Source organism: Solanum lycopersicum, chromosome 5 (genome assembly GCF_036512215.1).
Source record: "Solanum lycopersicum chromosome 5, SLM_r2.1".
NCBI lineage: Eukaryota > Viridiplantae > Streptophyta > Magnoliopsida > Solanales > Solanaceae > Solanum > Solanum lycopersicum.
The window spans coordinates 53,417,014-53,438,640 of NC_090804.1; positions in this window are offsets into that span (position 1 = coordinate 53,417,014).

The following is a 21,627-nucleotide window of genomic DNA, read 5'->3' on the forward strand; positions in this document are numbered from 1 at the left end:
CCGTGGGGAGTTATGCCTAGCACAGAGAAAATATGAAGGGGAGGTGGACTACACTTCGTGAGTTGAGATTTTGTAGTCCAAAGTACCTCTTGAGATGAGTACTCCTAGTTAGTAGAGAGTGAGTTACCTAGTATAGTCTCCTTATCCCTTAACTATGTGCACGCATAGGTGTAGCTAATGTAAAAGCCACGCAAACGCTAAGAAGCATGACGTTACACTAGGCAAGTAAAGATCTCTCATCCGGTATGGGGTAATATCGGGATTCCATGTCTAGATCTCATGGTCTTTGTCTTATAATCTAACTCCCATAAAAGAATTGATTTGAAACTAGTTAACTTGTATATTGTTGATATTCTGTATGTATGTCGTGAAGTGCTCGATCCACACTAGTTACCTAGTAGGAGCACTAAGTGGGAGTATTAGTATGGGATGCTATTCTCACATTACACTTGGTGTGACCTATACCTACTATTGGAGAAGAGTACTTTTATGAAATCCGTGTGAATGAGTACTATGGTGTGGTGTTATGGATTATTATTATGGAGTACTTGAGTAAATGGAATCCATTAGGATCACTAAGCAGGATTAGTAGTATGAAATTCTACTCTCACATTGCACTTAATGTGAACTATATTTCCATGAGTGTTTTGAATATATTATCCAAGGCGTAGATTTGATTTCTAATGAAGTAAGCCTAAGATTTGATGGTTTTAAGTGTCGCTTTAGTATGCTTTAAAAGGAGGTGTTATGGAGATCCCTTCTTGGCTCACCTTAGAGAGTCTTAGGATAACCTTGGGTTAGGGCAACTTCAAAGGAAAAAGAGTTCATATGACTTGGACCGTGCCATTCACTGTAAGGTCTTCAATGTAAGAATTCAAAATGTTCACTATAGTGCTATATTCAATTTTACAGTATTTTTTAGTAGTTCACCGTATTGTTTTTATGCTCACGGTTAGGGTTTATGAAATTCACTGTCAAGTATGCTTTTGGTTCAAAATTATATGAGTTATTCCTTAAGTTCTAAATGATGATTCTTCTATTGATTTGCTTCTAAATTCATGAATGTTATTTTTAAAATGCATCAAATGTCATTTTACTATAATATCCCTTTTTGCATGTTTTTGCATATGCCATACTTAGTACATTGTTGTATTAACCCCATACTTTCATATACCTTATGAGTTTAGGTTGGAAGCCTTTTGGAGGATCGGAGTTGAATCTTGGGAATTCTATCTATCAAGAATCGGGTATGTCCTCATATATTCGAGAACATAGTTTATGCTTCTTAGTTTCTTTATTAAGCCTTTATTTGTATTTCCTTTTTATTGTAAAGGGTCGTACCCCTAAGATTTTAATTTGTGTATTTAAGTTGGCTTGTCACGATAAGATTTCCTAGAATTTATGAAAGACATATTTTATTATAATTATCGTGAAAAGTTTTAATTCCGCACTACTTTTCATGCTTTAGATTATGAACGCTAGTTAGAGGATTATACAAGACCCCAAAGGGTCAAGTACGCCCGTTCACGATTCGAAGGTTTTCCCTATCTTCTTGAAGGTGCTTTCGGGTCGTGACAAGAATAGTTGAAAATGAGTTGTAATAGCTCGAGAGTCGCCTCTTAACTCAAAAAGTACAAATTAAGGCCGTATAAGGGCTTTGTATACGATTTAAAAACCCTCCATCCCACTATAGTGGCACTCATCGTTCTGTAGCGACACTAATCACGCTGCACCTACACAAAGTGAACAAGTGACCTCCACCTCGAAAAATCCCAATATTCTTCAATTTCATCTTCGCTTCGCCCATTACAGCATTAACCATACTGCTGTAGCGGCAGGAAAAGAGGCAATTAGATTCTAAGGGATTTTCAATTTACCCCTTTCACAACATACACTTAACCCACTACGCTTAGAAAGTGCCCATAAAATTAATGTCAATTATTGATTATCTACTTATCCAAATTCAATTCCGTAAAGTCATACGAATTCATTAAATGGTTACCTATCCATTCATGTAATAAAATCCACATTTACTCCAATCGGTTTCTACCATATCTTCCTACTTTTTTATTACTCCCAATTCCTCGAAATCTTGACAAGGTTTGGAAAATCCTAGTACTACGAATAAGTTTTTCCAGCCAAATTTTTTCCTCATTGGCATTTCAATAATGAAGAAACTCGGTTGTTACCATATATACGAGTTTACCTATCACTTGTCCCTGATTGATCAACTAAGGAAAGGTAGGACAAAAAAGGAACAAGGTAGTACTTGAGTCTACCAACAATCGGGGTTACTTGTCTCACATATCCTTCTCGATCTCCCAAGTATCTTCCTCAACTCGACGATGCTTCTATTGAACTTTCACAAACTTAATATCTTTGGTCCCCATCACCGAACATCACGATAAAGAATAACAACTAGTTCCTCATCATATTGGAGGTTCTTGTCTACCAGTGTATAGTCCCACTTAATGATATAGCCACCATCAATGTGATATCTCTTCGACATAGACACATGAAATATAGAGTGTACAAGAGGAAAATTTAGAGGTAGTGACAATACACCTTATACCGGCCCTACTCGTTAAAAATTCTCAAAGGCACGGATATAACGAGGACTCAACATATCCTTCTTAGCAAAACTAATCACCACCCTTCACGGGTGAAACCTTGAGATGAACATTTTGCACCCGTCTGGAACTTCCATATCTCTCAAATTGTGATCCGCATACTTCTTTTGTCTACTCTATGCAACGAGAAGTTTAGGTTGAATGCTTCTCACTTTATCTTAGAGTCTTTAACAAGGTCAACTCACAAAGGTTTTACATCTCTCGATTCAAACAAACCTATGTGGGATCTACACCCTCTCCTATATAATGTCTCAAATGGTGCCATAGCAATTCTAGAGTGATAACTATTATTATAGGAGTACTCACATAGGGGTAGGAACTTATCTCAATGCCCTCCAAAGTCATTTGCACAATCTCTCAACATGTCCTCCAACACTTGTATAGTCCTTTCTGATTGTCCATCCGTCTGGGATGGAAGACTGTACTAAAAGTGAGTTCACTTCGTCCAAAGCTTGGAAGTGAAAAGGGTACCACGGTCTGAGATGATGGAAAGGGGCACACCAAGCACCCTCACTATATCTTTTACATAAATCCTAGACAAATGTTTAGCATTGTAATCAACCCTTAACGGAATGAAATGGGATGACTTGGTCAACCTATCAACTAAAAACCAAATAGAATCCAATTTCCCCATAGTCTTTGGAAGAACGACCATGAAATCCATGGCTATCATTTTCCACTTCCATTTCTGAATTCACATCTTTTGAAGTATCCTTGCTGGCATTTGATGTTTATACTTCAATTGTTGACTAATCTTCTCAATGTCTTGTCTTTTACCCGACCACCAATAAACTCGTATCCGATCTCTATCATCTTGGTCACACTCAGATGAATAGAATATCGTGAGTCGCCAGCCTCTGCCAATAATCTTGGGATAAAATGATCAACTCTTGGAATAAATATTCTACCCTTATAGTTGAGCACACCATCCACATCTGGAGTGGTTCATTGAGACTAACATATGGCAACCTTTTTTCAAAGCTCATTTAAATCTAAATCTTCAAATATCTTGACCTTGATTTCCTTTATGAACATGGACTTAGCTTCAATGCTATCTAACATCCCGCATCATTCCGAAATGCCCAACTACATGAACATAGACCCTAAGGTCTGAATATTTCCATGGCCAAGAGTCGCTTGATTCCACTCAAGTGAAATAAACTACCTATACTTACTGTTTTTTTGACTCAAAACGTCTTTTACAATATTTGCCTTACCCGGACTGTATTGAATAGTCATATCTTAATTTTTGAGTAATTCCATCCATCTTCGTTATCTCGACTTTAAATCCTTTTGAGTAAATACATGCTGCAAACTACGATGATTAGTAAATACCTCATACTTCACTCCATACAAATAATTTTGCAAAATCCTAAGAGCAAATACCATCGCTGCAAACTCCAAATCATGAGTGGGATGATTCCTCTCATGCACCTTCAATTAATGCTAGGCATAAGCTATGACATTCTTATCCTGAATCGACACAGCACCCAATGCAGAATGTGAAGCATCACAATAATCAACAAAAGTCCTTACCCTCAATCGATAATGTTTGAATAGGTGCGGTGGTCAAAAGATTCCTAAGATATTGGAAGTTCTTCTCACATTTTCAGTCCATTAAAACTGCACCTCCTTGTTTGTCAGATTGGTCGAGTGAGTAGAAATTGAAGCAAAATTCTTATACACAATGACGATAGTAACTAGCAAGTCCCACAAAACTCCTAACCTCAGTCACCAAACTAGGTCATACCCATTGCGCAACCTCTTCAACCTTTTTGGGATCAACCCTTACCACTTCTTTTGACACCACATGCTCTAAAAATGCAAGTAACTTCAACTAAAATTCGCACATGAAATATTTTACATTTAACATTTCCTTTCCAAGGTTACTTAAAATAGTACGAAGATTGTTAGCATGCTCTCTTCACTTTTCGAATAAACCCAAATGTCATCGATAAAGGCTGTCAAAAAAGTGTCAACAAAGATCTTGAATACTTCTTTCAACAAGCTCATGAAATCTACAGGCGCATTTGTCCCCCCAAACGAATAAACAAAAAATCATAGAGACCATAATGAGTCCAAAACGTCGTCTTGGTTATATCTTCAAGCCTAATTTTTAATTGATGATACCAAAATCCTGAATAAATCTTAGGGAAAACCGATGCACCTTGTAATTGGTCAAAAATATCATCTATCGTAAGTAAGGGGTACCAATTTCGAATAGTGATCTTATTCAACTTCTGATAATCTATGCACATCATCATTCTACCATCATTATTCTTACCAAATAAAATTGGAGCAACCTCGGGAAGAATTAGGATGAATAAAACCCTTATCAAGAAGCTCTTAGATTTGAGCCTTATGCTCTCTCAACTCTGCCAGAGCCATGCGATATGAATGGATATAAACGAGGCGCGTACCAGGCTCTAATTCAATACAAAAATCTATGTCTCTACTCGGAGGCATGCTGTGAAAATAATTTGGACAAACTTTATTAAATTTGTACACAACCGAAATAGACCCAATAGATGGAGCATTAATTTTAGCATCGCTAACATGAGCCGAACAAGCTAAACAACATTGCTCTCCTAATTGTCTATCCTGGATTGAAGATATAGTCTTAACTTCCCTAGGCTAGTACACCACTTCTAACTCTAATTTTTTCCTTCCCAAAATTTCCAGAGTCACAAACTTCATATTAAAACTAAGAACAACATAATATGGAGACAACCAAGTCATTCCTAAGATTATGTCAAAGTCAGCCATATCCAAGATAACCAAATCATCCCAAGTCTCAAATACCATAAACAAAATACGCAGGAACGATAAACATGAGTGACTATGACTGACTCACTAACCGGGGTAAAAACACGTATATGATCATCAAGAATATCACACAACTTCTCCAAATAAAAGACAAATATCATAACACATAAGAATAAATTGAACTCAGAGCAAATAATACATTAGCCATTCTATCTAAGGCAAGAAGAAAACATGTGTTCACTACATCAAATGTCTCTACCTCATTCTTGCTCGGAAAGGCACAACTGTGAGCTCTATGATCAACATGAGCTACTTCCCTTCCTAGTTGCACGTCACTTCTACCTCCGTTACTATTTCCTCTACATCTACCGCCTCTCTGTTCTCCTCATCGTCCTACTTGTGAACGTCACCTATCATTATAACCATTTCCCGTGTGTACAATTTCTCGAGAAGGTTGTTGTCTGGACTCAAATGAACGCAGTTGTAGGCAGTTTCTCATCATGTGTGCCCAAGTTCTGCACAACTAATGGAAGTGCAGCCACCAGATGGCCTGGTGCTCGCCACATGCCCAACGCTCTGATCATCTTAAAAATTATTAGGAGGAGTCCCTGAATACTTACAAGTAGAGGAGGGCATAGCTGACTAAATTGCCTTGTCCACGAGACTAGGTCAACCAGATCCTCTAGCATAGGATCCCTGAACATTTCCATTACTCTTGGCCCTCTTAGACAACGCCCTAGCTTGACCGTCTCGGTTCCCACCCCCTACCTTCTTGACATAATCAGTCACTTCACTGGAGCTCCTTCCTTCAGAAATCATGTGAACAGATAACATTTGTATCTCAAAATCTTAACCTTTAACAAATAACTAGATCCTCTCCTTTTCAGTGATAACCAATTGGGTAGCATATCTAGATAAAGCATGGAACAAGGCTTCATAAGCAGCAACATACATACTTCCCTATTTTAATGTCATAACCTCATCCCTCTTACGATATCTCAAAGTCCTAGGCACATAGTTATCTAAGAACAAGACCTGAAATATGGTCCAAGTAAGTGGAGGTAATATAGAGGCTCTACATTCCATAATAGATCTCCACCATTGCTTTGTCTCACCTTGAAGTTTAAAAGAAAAGAACTCAACCCCATGTGGGTGAATGATACCCAACTTATTCAACCGCTCATAACAATCCAATATGAACTCATAAGCATTATGCCTCCAAACAAATAAATACCGGGGTTTGAGCTTCAAAAACTTAGTCAACATATGTTGTTGATTACCAGTCATCATAAAACCCAACAAAGGATGGAAGAAAACATCATTACCTACCTCTCCCACCATCATGGGTACAACGTTTGCAACGGAATGATTCACGGGGGCTTTAGAAGGTGGAATCATCCCCAAACCAGCCTACCCTTTCAAAAATTACATGATATGTTGAGATGACACCGGATCAACTGGAGGGATTCCTGTAGCTTCAACCTGCATTCCTTCCAAATTTTCAACTTCATCAACATTCTCAAACTCATCGTCCTCTTCTATCTCTTCGATATGCACCAAAAGGTTATCATTTATCGAAAGATAGTAAATTTGAACCTCATTCACAACATGCGCCCCTCTTTCATGATCTCTACCCGAGCTCTTCCTCAACCTCTGCTTCAAGAACGACTCTGGTTGGGGGTTCCTTCGCTGGAGCATTAGCAGGAGCGACAGACCATACACAGTTTAACTTAGTATTAACTATCTGTGAATACAAGAGTGAAAGAAGATAGATACCCATTTGAATATCTAGATACCAATTTGAATCAAGTCATAGCACGAAAAAGATAAGAGAAAATGGAGATTTGCTAAAAAAACCAATAACATCTAGATGAAAAGTAAATGAATCCACGTACCATTACCTTATACTCTATTAAAATCCTTTGGGTACATTGAGATCAATGAACCTAGGCTCTGATACCAACTTTGTGAACCCAGGCCTTCATGATTGGCACTCATACTACAAATCGATGGTTCTTGGGAGAAGCAATACTAGAGACAAGCAAAAGAAATGAACCTACATACTAAAGGAATCAGAGTTCTGGAAGCAAGTTAAATTTATTAAAGCCAATAATTCATTACTAAATAAAGATCTAATTACCAACTAACAATACATAAGATAAAAACCTAGAATATGAAAGTCAATGTACCAAAACAAGAAACAAGAACCAACTCTAACCAGAATTTCTTTTGAACTATCTAAGTAAAACAAGGTCTAGCTCTGAAATAGTGGACATAGACTGAAGAGAGTTCCATGACATCCTAAAAAATGTGTCTCACCCTTGAACTCAAAGCGATCACCAATATCCTAAGCGAGGTCTGTCAACAATCGCTTGAAGATTCCTTGTACTCAATCAAAAAAAATAAGAGCAAGTGCAGAATCAGTACAAATCCACCTTGTTCTTGTAGGATTAGTGGCTATCCCACTAGTGTAACATAAACAAGCAATTACAACATTATGACACATACATAAATATATCATCATATTCAATATTGTCATAAGAATCAAGATCATAATTCACATGCTTCATCACATAGTTAGTTCTCTCACGGAACCCAAAGTCAAACCGTTAGCATGCCAAAATATGGCAATTCGATCCAAATTAGTGTGTCAAAATATGGCAGCCGATCCCAATCACACATCAAGATAAAACATTCAAGTCATAATTTCATGGTATCTATATTCACATATGTTATTTCAACATCTATGACCATATTGCTACATGCATATAGATACAAGTATCACAACCTAGCAAAACAAGTGTATATCACACAAGCATAGAATCACAACCATCACCAACATCAAAGCAAGAATCAACCACTAGACAACTTGATCCGTTCCTTTTCCGATTTATTCTATTTGTTCATGGCATACAACAACAAATCATATATGGGAATCAATAAAAAACACAAAATTCTTGGAATACTAACAAACTATGTACCCTTGTAAAAACCCACGACCCGAACTAGTCAATTTGGGTTAATTCCACTATAGGATTCTTCAAGAAATCTTCACCCATAAATATTGACCCATTAAAGTAATCTACTAATCGAAAATTGAATTCGGTGAGCGAAAAACTTACCTCTATCTTCAAGCATTGTGAAAAACGAGTTGGAATAGCCCAAGGGTTGTCTCTTAACTTAAAATGTCAAGAAGTACAAAATAAGGTCGTCTAATTGTTTTATTTAAAACCTAAAAACCTGCCATCCTTCTACAACAACAATCATTGCGTTGTAGTTGCATCGCTGCAGTGGCACAAAATGACGAGTGAGCTCCGCCTCAAAGAATCCAAAAATCATTTAATTTCATCTCCCCCTCGCTCGCTACAGCAACACCCATCCCGTTGTAGTGGGGTCGCTGCAACGAGAATCCCACTGCAACAGCAGGATGTGAAGTAGTGAGATCCTAAGTGATTTTCAATTTCCCCCTTCCACAACATACTCTTATCCCACTACGCTCAGAAAGTGCTCTTAATGCCAACGTCAATTCCTGATGATCTACTTATTACAATTCGATGTCCTAAATTTATAGGAATTCTTTAATACGTTATCTATTCATTCAAGTAATCAAATCCACATTTACTCCCCCATTTCTACTAGATCTTTTTACCCCTTATGACTCCAAATTACTCAAAATCTGGACAAGGGTGGGAAAATCCTACTAATACGAAGAAAAAAATTCGGCCCCAATTTTTGCCCCATTGGAATTTCTATAACGAGAAAATTTGGTTGTTACATAAATGCATTTTCCAAATTAATGGTGCTCATTATCTATGCGACATTTACCAAAACAATTGTGAATGTTGTCACCTATAAACTTGCATATGCAAATTTGACCTTAATCCATCAACAAGAGACGATAGTAGCTAGAGAGCCCCCACAAAATTCTTAATTTCAGTCGTAGAACTAGGTCGAATAGAATTCATGATTTCATCAATCGTTTGGGGATCTACCACTACCCCTTTCGTTGAAACTACACACCTGGAAAGTCAACGAAAGTCAATAAAATTTCACACTTAAAAAATTCCACACACACCTTTTTTGGTTTTCCTAAGCACATGGATGCTAGTTTTCTCTACTATTTTTTTACAGCATTCAATTTATTACAAGGTTTTATAGTGTATCCTCGATTGCTTAACATTGACTGGACTGCAGAGATAAGTTTGGATTCGATTAGGTTTCTATAAAGAGTCCTTGGAAAAACAGAAGAGACAAGCTTAAGGTTCTGTCTCACCATGTCCCGCTTTGTTGGGGAATTTTCGCTCTAGCAGCCTCGTGCTGGAAGAAAAATCCTTCCCCATAAGGTCAAACGGAAACAATTCCTAGAGAATTAATTTTTCTGCAATTCTCTTTTCTTAATCTCCCTACGGTTTTCAAATTTACTAAGCAATTTAGGATAATCCTTTGAGCTAGAATAATCATTGTCTACTCTGAGTCAATCGAATGATACAAATTCCAAATCATTCTCAATAATTCAACATCATAATTAACACATCCCCAGGATACACCTAGATACTGACACGATATTACTCAAGCGCAAGACACGTCCAGATCTGTCTCACAAATTTCCTCATAGATATAAACCCTCTTCTCAAATCTAGTCAAGATCATCTTTTCTCCATGGGTTTCAAGATAATTGCCTCTTGCATAACTTCAACAACTAAGGCAACATATTACACATATCAAGGCTCAAACACAGATTGTTTGTTCCAATAATCATCTCATCACATTCAAGAAATTACAACTTCATGGTTGCACTTAATTTATATAGTAAGAAGCGTGCATTCACAATTACAAAGATAAAACTCACAGTCAAGACCAAATTAATAGTTAGAATGGTCATCCATAACACTATGCAACATTTAAGGTTAGATACAAATTGGAATCATCTCAGTTCCAATTCACCGTACTTGTGCTCCTTCAGTCGTATACACGACGTCTGGTTCACTTTGCTTGACATACTAATTAAACTTACCTCATGCCTCAAGCGAAACTTCGCATGAAAGGACAGAAAAAGTGGAACAACTTCCTAGATTTCTTCCTAGCCTCCTGAAAAATAGATGTGGATGTCAACACACCAATCTGCAGGAGTTTAATCCATATTTTTGTCTTGTACTGGGAGACTGATAACCTGGTATCTGATACAAACTTCATCATGACCCAGACTATTTTCATTGGCACCCACATTAACCCTTTAATGGAAGAACCGTTAATACAACCCAAACTACACAAATTAACCAAAAACTATGCATTTAAGGATATGAAAGTATGTTTAGATGACAAAGTACAAAGTTCCCATAAACTTCAAAGGTTTAAGCAAATAACTTCACCAAAAATGCTAAAGTCTAAACCCTTAGAATCTGAAAGTAATTTTACAAAAACTCTACTAACGACAAGTTTAAGAACAAGGGATACAACCCTGAACCTAAACAAAACCTTAAAAAAAGTCTCAGTCCAAAATGAGTGGACTTAAACAAAATAGATCCATAGTAGTCTGAAAGAACTTGCTTACCATTGAATCTGGTCACCTCGTTGAGGTCTATCAATATACAAATGAAGATTCATGTCCTGAAGAACGAAAGAGAAAGTGTAGTATCAATACAAAACCGGTGTATTGGTAGGATTACATGACTATCCCATTATGTCCAATATAAGCAAATAATAACAACATAATAATAACATGCATATAGTGAACATATACAATACCATCATCATTTACAAAAATTAAGTATTGACAACTCTAAAGTTATCACAGTTATATCAAGTAGGTGGTTCTCTCATGGAACCCAAAGCCAAATAGTTAGCGTATTGGAACGTGGTATCAAATCCAATGTTAATGCCAATATAAGGCAATCTATCCATTCAACACACCACAATCACAACCACAACTATATTATTAACATCATACAATCAAGAAGTGATTCATGACATATAGTTTTTTATCTATCATTTACAACAAGTGTGATCAATAATAAAATATTTATATACGTACATGTATAATAATTATTGTCATGCCCCGAGCCTACACCTAAGGCAGAATTAACACTCGAGAATGACTGATGACCCCAAGTGAAACCTTGTCGGGCTTACTTACTTAGCGAAAGACTTAAAACGATAAAGATAAATCTAGGAAATAGAGTGGAATATTATAAAGAAACATTCAACATGGTCATGAAGGCAAACTGAAGTCTTAACATAAGATAATAACAATGAAAATACTAAAGAACTAACATATGACTGTCTATGAAGCCTCTAAAACAACTAATATGGATGTTGGGACAAAACCCCACGACATCCTAATGAACTAATAAAGTAGTTGAAACAAATAAAATAGAGTCCTCTGGAATGCAAGGAGACTTACCAACTGATTCCATAGTGCTCACTGGATTAATGATGTGCTTCGTGCTGATTCTTGTTACCTACGTCTACACCAAAAGATTATGCAAGCCTACTGAAATTAGTACAATGAATGTATGACTATGTTGTTTGGAATGTTAAACACAACATAGGGTTCAAAAGAATCTAAGTAACTTACTTGGATCAACACAACTAAACACAATTAAACTCAATTCAATATAAAAAAAGTTTTAAAAAAGTGCAATATAAGGAAAAGATATTTAAAACATGAAGTCAACTATGTGTGTATACAAAAAGATACATATAACTCTAAAATTTATGTCAAAATATAAGAAATTGTTATATAAAAATACAACTACTACCATGGGAGTTTCTCTAGCCGACAACGATCACGTAAGATCTACTGTAATGATACAACATTTTTCCTCACGCTTCCAAGGACATTTTATACCTTGTCGGGGTATAGAACCTGAACTACTAAGTTCATACACTAGTTTATGCTGAAAAGAACTAATGGAATCATCTAAAAAGTATGACCCTTTTCTACCCATAATGGTTACATGGTTATGGGGGTTGTGAGTTTTCTGAACTCTCTCCAATATCAATGCTCAATACTACTCCAAAAATATTATACTAGATCTTATGTTTAAAAACATACTTCATTCTGTGATTTGAGATGACATATCAACAACGTATCTCAAAGGATATCTTTGAAATCATTGTATTCTCTCTTACTTCATTTACAATGTGATACTCTTTTCTGCAAACTAGCTTAAAGGTTCTTGGAAATATCAGTTTCTATTCTTATTTAAATGTGAAAACATTTTATACCTGTTGGGAAGACATAGTCCGAAATAAATCTTTGATAAATGAACTTCAAATTTTACTCTATACTCAACTTGAGCTTTAAGTCTCATAAAAAGGTTAAAACATTTGTATAAGACGTGTGAAAACTTAACATACCTCTCTTGACTTGCTTCTTAACTTCTAGATTTGACTTTTAACTTTACTTGAATTGAAGTATGGATTAAAGGTTCATTATATCATGTTTATGGATGATAATATGATGTCTAGATGTACCTAAGAGTGTTAGAATCAACTATAAAATATAGGTACATTGCTAAGGAACTAATACGAAAAGAGGGGGCGGGAATGGGAAGAACTTGTGTCTCTTAGCTATTAGAGGAATATGGGAACCACCTCTTGAAGTTCAGAAACTGACTTGGAGTGATCTGGATGGTGCGATGCCCCAGTGGTGAAATTTTAGAAAGCCGCTTTTGGGGATCGAAGAGGCGCGATGCCAAGGACCATCCCTTGGTGTGTGACTTTTTTCCTCTGTTTTTCAACTCTAAACCCTCTATAATTCAATGGTTCTTTCCCCAAAAACATAGGATAATTTAAATACTCAATATATGATTTGATTCATATAAAAACCATATTGGAAACATGAATCAAATTGCAAGAAACCTTAACAACACAACCCATAAGAATTCAAATGAAATCATTAACAATGTTCATCAAGAACTCAATTTCTAATATTTCAAAGACTTAAATTCGTTGAATTAAAACATTATTGACGTGTGACTAAACTAATCCAATGATATATGATCTCATATAAATTGTAGGTATCACCGCTTGACGAAATCCAAAACCTAAATTCGACGATCTTGAGGAGTCTTCCTTCTCTTCTCCTTTACACTATCAATGTGATTTAATGAAATTAATGTTCTTCTACATTTATTTTTTCAAGAGTCATGCTTATATTTTATCACACAAACATCCTACAGGTTATAATGATTATAAGAATTGAATATTACAAGGAAACATTTTCCTAATGGATAGGTTTGAAAATATGTGGCCTATAGGGGCAACCAAATCAGAAAAATATTTTTATTTTGAGTATAGATGGGAAAAATTTATTAACGGCAATATCGTAGATCTTGGAGATTTCTTTATATTTTAGAACTAGAATTTTTTACTTTAAACTATCTAGAAGAATGGATGTGTAAAGAATGAAGTTGGGGGCATAAAACTTATTATGAGGGAGGAGGTAGTTGAAGATATGAATCTTGAATATCAAAATAGTTATACTAGGGTTATTGATAGAAAGAACATTTATTCTTCTGATGTTAGGGATGAGAATACCATGGTAGAAGAATAAGAAGATGAAGAAAGGAAAGTGAAAATACAAAGAGATTCTAGAGGAAGATGATGACAAGGAAGAAAAAGAAGAAGAAAATCATGATGAATTCAAAGAAGAGTAGGAAGAAAAGAAAGGACTAGCATATTTAAAAAATTAAACCACATTCCAAGGTTAAAAAAGTTAAAAATAATTAAAATACTATTTTTTTTATATTATATGCAATTCAATTTCTCTCTTGTTAGTATGTTACTACAAAAATGTCATCTACGAATATTTAGAATTGATCTTTTATTCGTATTAGTGTCATGATATATTTATAGAGAGAAGTTTTAAATGATTTTTTAAAAGATTTATTTTTTCACTCGCTCACAAAACAAGCCTTCTAAGGGAACAATTTTTTTAGTTTTTGGAATAAAAATAAAATAATCAAATTAAACATCAATTTTAAATACTTTTTATATGTGTCAAAAGTCTAATTTCTTTCTTAAAGTCCACGTTCAATGAAGACAACTTTGTACGATAAAATTTATAGACTAACTTTTAGTATCCATGTTATTTTTGTTTGTGAACTTTGCCAATTAAATTTCTTTTTGATACAAATAAATGCAAAAGTGTGACTGCCGGTAGGGTGAATATTCCTCATGAACAATTTGCTACATATATATTTTGAAGTGGACGTGCAACTAAGCCAATAAAACCCTTAATTTGTAACAAAAATACGTCCAGATAGGAGAAATAATCTAATAATTATTAACCTATAACTATTTTAGTTATTTTTTTATATTTCAATCTTATAATATTTTCCTTTAACAAAGTGCTTTGTCCTAGTTGTAGTACATTCTGCAGATGTGGTGAGAAATTACCAACTTGAACTCCATTCACGCATGACCATTTGTGATTCTGCTGGTAGAGAATTTGAGACATAACTCAAGATTTGGCAGGACGGTCGAATAACGCTAATTGGAGGACGACACAGTTTAAGTAAATGGAACCTTGTGAAAAAAAAGATGTGTATTTGTAAATTTGTGAGAGAAAAGCACAACAATTACCTTTACTTACAAGTTCACATTGTCCATGAAGGAGAATTCTCTCATCCCAACAAGAAATAATTTGTTGTTATTTACATGGCTTTTATGGACTTAAGTGTTTTTATGTGCTGAAAGATTTTTAAGACAATATGTATTGTTGTTTAGGACAAAATATTGAAGAATATTTTTTTGTTTGTATTGATCGGTCTGGAAGTTAAGCCAATTAATTGGAGCTAAGACTAGAGTTAAGTTTATTTACATTCGAATATTAAACTATTATTTGGTCTACAATGATCTATTGAAAACATAGAATGTCCATACTTCTGTTGCAAAATAATAAACTTCTTATGTCAATTCCTGCTTATATAATCAATATCTTAGGTAAAAATCTTGTACTTGTCTTTGAAATGATTTTCACTCAAAAAAGGTCTAATGTAGTGCTTTATGTAGTACCCTTGATAGAGCACGCAACGTTCCAAGAAGTTCACCTGCCTGGTCAAATTTTGTGTTTCTGAAGTTTGGTACTTGAGGTTGTACATTAATTAGTTCCTAAATAGTTGATTGAAAAGTCTTCGTGAGTATGATATCTGGACTAAAATTTTGTCATATTTGTATGATTGTATACACTCCGTGATCATTTGGACTCAAGAAGTTTGCAACTTCTTCATTGTTTAATCTTCAATTCTATTTCTTATTACGTTTTGTAAATTATGTCTTGATTTTTTCTATTAAAAAGCACAATCCCTATTGTCTTAGAGCACTCTTTGTTCTAATATATTTGGAAAATAAATATAATGTCCTTCAGATATTAGGATAACCGTTTCCTTATATGTTTGAGAGTACTTGGGATCTGTATATTAGGTATGTCGTTGAAGATTCCAAAGGATTGTATATTTCATCTATTTTTCATAGTGAAAAAATCTCTTTACTTTTGCTTTGAAGATTAGTGTAGCCTAACCTTGTTTATTCCTTGTGTTATTTTTCATTTCCATTTTCATTTTCTTGTGATAATGTTTTAGTTAATAACCCACATTATTTTAATACATCTTTTATCTTGTATTTTTCATTTATAGTACAAATAGATTAACACGTTAGTTGAGATTGTAGACTCTTATGATATTTATAGTATCAATGGGTGTTAGTTTATCTTGCTTATTTACAAATTTTTCCCTTTAAATAATAGAAAAAAAGTCATATTTGCGGTTGGAATGATAGTATTCTAATAATATGTCATGTTTTACTTAGTTGATTATAGGTTTAAAGTGAACGGTTTTATTTGGATTGTTTGGGAGTAATTCACTATAACATTTGATTGATTATTTTGGCAAATAAGGTCATGGTAATCTGTTTGTTTAGTGTTAATAATGCATTAGGTTTTTGAGTTTATTGAACAAATATGTCAACAATGGAAAATTTGACTCAAGAAAGAAATTTAAGGCCTTAAATACATAATAACATTACTAAAGGTAAGATCATTTTTTTAATTCAACGGCAGTTGCAATTGATAAAACAAATGAGAGAAAAGGGAAACAATTAGTTTGACATAGTAAAATAAATGTATTATAATCTTAAGCTCTAAAGAGGACACATATAATATATCATCTTGCATGTGGTCTTAACTTCGCATATAAAATAAGGAAATATAATTAAAATTATAAGGTAATATTTATGTGTCTTGACCTACACAGTTTTAATAAATATTAACCTTTAGTTAACCAAGACGGGTAGGCCTAAATTTATGATTTGACATGAAAAGCGAGATCACGTTTATGCGTTATAACCGGTGTATATAGAAGTCATGTTTAAACTTCACATGTTAGTGAAGACCAATAAAATTAATCTATTTAAGCACACCATAGGAATAATTAATGATTTAATTTGTCCAGCACTAATTTATGTAAACTATAAATTGATAAAAGCGATTGTGTTAGAACTACGTGATTCTGAAGTACCTCACACCTTTTAATGCATCACTAGAATTTCTTACCTAATCCATTGTTTTCATAAACTAATGCAAAGAGTCATTGCCTTTTCATTAAAGATTTAAAAAAAATACTTGGAACACCATAACTCAATTCTTAGTGACGACTCAATTTCGATTAAATAATATAATATCGTCACAATAATGTGATTTTAGTTGGATAAATCTGACAAAAAAATACATGACAATGTTATCTAACAAAATTCATATATGTAGGTGATGCTAAAAACATTATAATAATTGTGATTGTGGCTTCAACTTGGATATGGATATAACGATTCTTTGATGCAAGATTCTTGGGATTTTATTAGCGAGCCTCACCTACATGATAATACCATATTATCAGATTTGACATAATATATTTTATTAAATCGACACGTAAGTTAAGAGAACATATAACTCTCTCCAAATAGGTTATGTAGTAGTTAAGTTATACGACATAAGTTGTATAGTATACTTAAGACATAACTCGCTAGACATAAGTTTAGAAAATATTTTTCTAAATCAACATAAGCTTTAGTAGGAATTAAGTTATACAGTACAACATAACTTATTATATCTTTCAGACGATAACTTGTTGTTACAGAAATTGATCTTTTGACTCACACAACATGATTTTGCAAGGTTTAAGTTTTATAGTACGACATAATTTTTTATTCCTTTTGAGAAATAATTTATGTTTTGAAATTGAAATTTGACCTCCATACAAGTTCCAAAAGCTCGGGCCATGTTTTGATGGGTTAATATGGCTAACGTTAGATTATCCCGTAAATCTCCTTCAAACGGCCAGATGGTTAAAAACTTCAATTCTCATATATCTATGTACTCTTTTATTATCAAAAATCTACAAATTTATAAGAGGTCTTTTTTTTTCTCATTTTGTTATTTATTGCTAAGCTTATTTATTTCAAATGTTTCATTTTTCTTTACATCACATTTTCACTTTTGACATCAAAATACAAAGTATGATCCAATATTTTACTAAAATAGCTTTTGAAGTTATTTCTAATTAATTCAATAAGTTACTACATATCTTATAACTACGCTTTTGGTAGCATTACTTTTCTTTTATTAAGTCATTAAATTAGTGATAATTGTTAAATTACAAATGAGGAAAAAATTTTCTGACTTACAATAACTAATCACATTTCTCCATGCTGGTTATTCTACATTTGTTGCATGATAGAAAAAATGATAACTTTATCATTATTTACTACATGATAAAATTAAGTAGGTCTATTGGTTGACTAACTCAATTCTGTTCATCTTATTGGTGAAGGTTCAATTCTCGATCTCGTAATTACTTCTCTCATTTTTCCTCCACCTACTTTTATGTAATTGAAGAATTTTTTTTTGTTCAAAACAAAAGCTACACTACAAGAGGATAAATGCAAATGATTAATATATGAGATCTTCGAATTTTTGAAACCTTCTTTTCTTTTATATTTTCTTATTTATTTTAAAGAACCTTATAAGTAAAACAAATTTCATTGTAAATTCGACTGTTCTATTAAAGTGTGACAACCAAATTATAGTGACCTGGAAGATTAATTTTTAGATATTTTTAAATAACTATTTTACCCTTCCTGATGTCAACTCCGGTAAGTTTTGATTAGATTTTCAATTTGGTTTTAAATTATGAGTAATAATATGTGAGTTATAAAGCATGTTCAATTCAACAGGCTAAAGTTTCTTAAATGGGATTTTTGGTGTCTGCCCGAGTTTAGGTCACAGAATTGGTTTCTATTAATTCCAATATTCCGGAAATTGATTTCCATTAAATCCAAAAGATTGTAGGTTAGTCCAAGAGAATTATCGGTTTCAGATTCATACTCTTTTCATGTATTTGAGGTCCTAAGTAAGAAATTTGTGAAATATTAGTGTTTGGGTTGACTTTAGTCAACATTTGTGATTTAGATGCTCATATTAGATTTCTCACAGTTTAGTTAGATGAAGGGATAATTTTAGGTCTAAAGGAGGTTTTGCTTTAATTTAAGAGGTCTCAAGCTTGTTTTGGACTTTTTTAGGTGATATGTTTGTTCATTGCGACTTTCGGGTAAAGAAAACCTCAGATTTTTATTCAGGTTTTTCCATTAAGTTTGAAACGTCAAGTTTGGGAAAGTTACATATGTGTTTTGTATGTAATGGGTTCTCCACGAATCTCGAAGGTCCATTCGTCGATTATAGATTAGGTTGAATTTGTAAATGTCAATTATGCTTGGCATTCCTCCTAGGTCATCACTTGCGTAAACTTCTTGTAAACAAAGGCCAACGCACATCCACGAAGGTTCAAGTTATCTGACCATCACATTCGTGCGGAATCGCTCGCTTTCTCTACCATCGCATAAGTGAGGGTACGTTCATATCTCTACAAAGGAGGTTGTATCGGTCTTAGGTCCTTGGGAGGAAAAAATTTGTTGAAGAAGAAACTTGGGAAGCTGAAGAGGATGTGAAGAATACGTATCCATATGTCTTTGAATCAGAAGAGAATGAAGATTAAGGTACTAATTCTCTTCTAACTACTTTATAAACTATGAGTAAGAATGATTATTACTTGCTTTTGGATTTTGAAGTGTTAAACTTTATATTACCATTGTTAGCATAGTGAAAGAAATCTCATTCGAGGACGAATGTGCCCAAGGGGGTGATATTGTAACATCTCTAGCTCGTAATAGCCAATAATAAACAATAGGAAAATTCTGGAAAAAATTCCTAGTTTAAAAAGTGATTTGCAGTCATTTTCAAACAATCATAACTTCTAGATCATGTTGAGTTAGATTTAGTTCTTTATATAGTTGGAAAACCCCTGGAAAGATCTTTGCAACGGCGCTAAGTTTGCACAATTTCAAACTTGTCATTTCACCCAACTATTTCCTAATATATTTTAAGGGCTTATATGGAGTTAAAATAAGTTTTATTTATAATAAAAAGGTCATTTACGCTTTGAACTTTGAGAAGAAAAAAGAGAAGGAGAAAAAAAAGGAGAAACATTAAAATTCATTAACAACGCCAAGATCTTCGAGTGATATTCGTCGGGGGTGATCCATATTAAGGTATGTGAGATATTTCCATATTAGGTTAGTTCACCCATACACTAATTTGTTTAATTCAGTAAATTATGAGTAGATTGAATGATGGAAAGTGTAGTTCTTGAAAAACATCTTTGATTCTTGTTGGTTGAGTTGTTACATGACTTCAGTTGATTTGTTTCAGTTTCCGGGTTGTTTTAAAGGTGCAATATATTGGGTATTGAGGTTATTAGTGATCCTAAGTGTTTGGGACAAGTTCCATGGATATTTAGAAGGTTTAAATATGAAAAACGAAGAAGAAAAGTCAAAACTCCCGTTTGACAGGTCGCGCCTGCCAGTGCCCCACAGGACAGGCTCTGTCTGACAAGACCTGGTTCCCGCCCCAACCAAAGCCTCTCAGGACAGCCTCTTTTCATCACTCTCTGGCGCTCCACGCCTCTCAGAGCCCCAAGGACGCCTAGAATTCCTATTCTTAACCATCTTTTCGTACTAGTTCCTAAGTGATGTACCCACATTTCTTAGTTTATCCCAACACTCTAAGGTATATCTAAACATCATGAAATCATCCATAAATTTAAGATCATGAACCTTGAATCCATCAAATTCAAGGAAACTTAATATCACGGTCAAAGAAGTTAAGAGTCAAGTCTAAAAGTGAAGAAGCAAGTCAAAGTAAGTTCTTAAAAGTTTTCAAGAGTCTTAAACAAACATTTTAACTTTGTTTTGAGGCTCAAACTTCTAGTTGAGCAAAGAGTAATGAGTTGATAAAATTCTCAAAAGTTATAAGGGAACTAAGTATTCCCTAAGAGTTAAATTACAAAAGGAGCAAAGATTGAAGAGTTGAGTTCATTTCGCAAAAGTTATAATGGAACTATGTATTCCCTAGGAGTTACACATGTTTTCACATTTTTTTAGCAAGAAGGAAGCTAGACTACCAACAGAGTCTTTGTCTAGTTTTTAGTAAAGAGGAAACTATGATTTCCAAGATATCTTTTAAAAAGCTAAGTTTGAGTAAATTATCTCAAACTAGAGAAGAAGTTCTTTTTAGAAACATATGAGCTATGTATTTCTGGGAGTAATATTGAGAATCAACATAGGGACGCGAGTTCATATTAAAACAAGTCCCCAAAAACCATGTAGCCAACATGGACAAATGAAGGGTCCTACTTTTTAGATGATTTTTTAGTGCTTTTTAGCATGTTTTAGTGGATTCACTTAATAATTCAGTATCTATACTAGAGGCAAGGTATAGGACACTCCTATTTCAATGTGAGGTAAGAAGTTTTACAATCGCTTAGGCTCATAGTGATAGTTGACGGTTGGAAATTCTCTCATAGAACTATATAAATTTCTTATATAAGTAATATTGAGTTTATTTATGAATTTTCTTTAACGAACTAAGTTATTTTACTATTTTACAAAGCTTTATATATATCACATGTGTTTCATTTGACTTATATATATATATATATATATATATATATATATATATATATATATTGAGTAGAGTATTCAGGAGTCGAGCAGAGGCGAGGTAAGTTCTTTCTTACCCTTATCTAGCTTAAGTTGTTGTTTAAATTCCAACTCGCATACTCATACATTCAATGTACTGATGCAAGTTGGCCTGCATTGTCTTATTATGTAGACGTTGGAA